We start from the raw sequence: 2500 nt of genomic DNA on the forward strand, positions 1-2500 counted from the left end.
CACGTTAATCATGAGGCCCTTATTTTAAAACTCAAACAGTTGGGAGTGGAAGGGGTTGTTTCTTAGCATTATTATTGATTTTTAAGTAATAGATCTCAAATAGTTGTTGTTGATGGGCACCATAGTGAGTTTAGGAATGTGATAAGCGGTGTTCCACAGGGTAATGTTCTTGGCCCAATACTTTTCATACTATATATAATGACATGTGGTTTGGCCTAGAAAAAAAGCTTGTTTCATATGCAGATGATTCTACTCTTTTTGCATCAATTCCATACCCTGAATGTATATTAGGGGTTGGTGAATCCCTTAATAGAGATTTAGCTAGAATTAGTGCATGGTGCAAATTATTTGGATTGAAGTTGAATCCAAACATAACTCAAAGTATGTTTGTAAGTAGGTCAAGGACGGTGGCTCCTCAACATCCGGATCTCAGTATTGATAATGTTTCTTTAAATTTGTAAGACTCTTAAAATTTTAGTTGTTATTCTAGACAGCAAATTTACTTTTGAGAAGCACATTAGGTCTATGTTTTCTTCAACTGGACAAAAAATTGGCTTATCGAGAAAGTCTTTTAAGATTTTCGGTGATCAATATATTCTGAAAAAGTGTTTTAATTATTTCATTCTACCTTTTTTGGAGTATTGTTCTTCTGGCTGGTGTTCAGCTGCTGATTCCAATCTTAATTTATTGGACAGAAACCCACGGTCTATTAAATCTCTTATTCCTAACCTACATATGAATCTTTGGCACCATCGTTCAATTAGTTCATTATGCATGTTGCATAAGATTGTTCATAAGTCTGATCATCCTTTACATTCAGATCTCCCTGGAAAATTCTATTCTGTTCGTAATACTAGGCAGGCCTCCATCATGAGGCTCAATACTACACAGTATTCTAGAAGTTTTATTCTAGCTGTTACTATGTTGTGAAATGATCTTCCTAATCAGGTAGTTGAATCTGTAAAACTTGAAAAGTTCAAAGTTGGAACAATTTTTTTTTTATGTTAACCAGGCTGACATGAATATTTTTGTAGTTTATATATGACATATCTTTTTTGACGTTGTTAATAGCTCATATAAGAAATATCTGTTTTGCCGTTGTTACTGTTTTAGAATGATTAATTGTTAACTTGTTCTCATCAATTATTTATTTCCTTATTTCCTTTCCACACTGAGCTATTTTTCACTATTGGGGCCCTTGGGCTTATAGCATCTTGCTTTTCCAATTAGGGTTGTAGCTTGGCTAGTAATAATCATAATGATAATATATATATATATATATATATATATATATATATATATATATATATATATATATATATTATACACACACACACACACACACACACATATATATATATATATATATATATATATATATATATATATATATATATATATATATATATATATATATACATATATATATATATATATATATATATATATATATATATATATATATATATATATATATATTATATATACACACACATATATATACATATATATATATATATATATATATATATATATATATATATATATATATATATATATATATATATATATATATATATATATATGTACTGTATAATCATATATATACTGGTTTGGATGTATGTTTGTATGCATATACACAGTAATATATATTGATAAATATATGGATGTTCATATTTTTGTAAATATGTGTTTACATAGCTAATTTTCTACTCCATGTATTTGGTTCATACAAAGAAATCTAGCGAGAGACCTGTAATTTACCTCTCATTTTCCTCCATGTGATTATCGCGTCTTTTTCAAATACTGAGAGTGAGGGAGGTTCTTAGAGAAGATTAACCTCTATTGGAAGTATAAATATATGATAAGAAATATTTATAGATCCTGAACGAACACTTCTTTTTTCCCCACCCTTCTCAGCAAAATTACAACCCTGGACCTCCCATTGCTAATTTTAGCCAAAAACTGAGTAATGGGAAAACTTCCTGACTGTGGATTTTTACATATATATAATTTGCCTTAGCAACTATTATAGTGGTGTCTATATCTGAGGATGGACATAGGATATGGGTTCTCTGTTATGAGAATGTCTTCATTAGGAGGACATGTAAAAAGGATACTTATACAATTACCTTCTCTGTGAGCATGACTTAAGCATCATAGCCCTGAACATTCTTTATATGGAATGTATCCTGGCGATATCCTCATTTCATGTGTTTTTTTTTTTTTTTTATCCAAATAATGATTATTCACTAAGATTTGTTACATTTGACAGTTAAGTAATTCACAATGCTCATCCTTCAATTTTTAAATTAAAGATTTTTTTTTGTTACGCAATTTAAAGGTTAAATACTAGAAGTATTTACGATATATACTTTCATTATGCATTCAATTTATCTAGTCGAGTATGGTAGCGTTATTTAGGGTGCAAATCCATAATAAATTGTTAACGATCAAAATCCGGACTACCCTTGAAAAAAAATACATCTGGTGTCATGAT

The sequence above is a fragment of the Palaemon carinicauda genome, chromosome 14, assembly GCF_036898095.1.
Source record: "Palaemon carinicauda isolate YSFRI2023 chromosome 14, ASM3689809v2, whole genome shotgun sequence".
Lineage (NCBI taxonomy): Eukaryota > Metazoa > Arthropoda > Malacostraca > Decapoda > Palaemonidae > Palaemon > Palaemon carinicauda.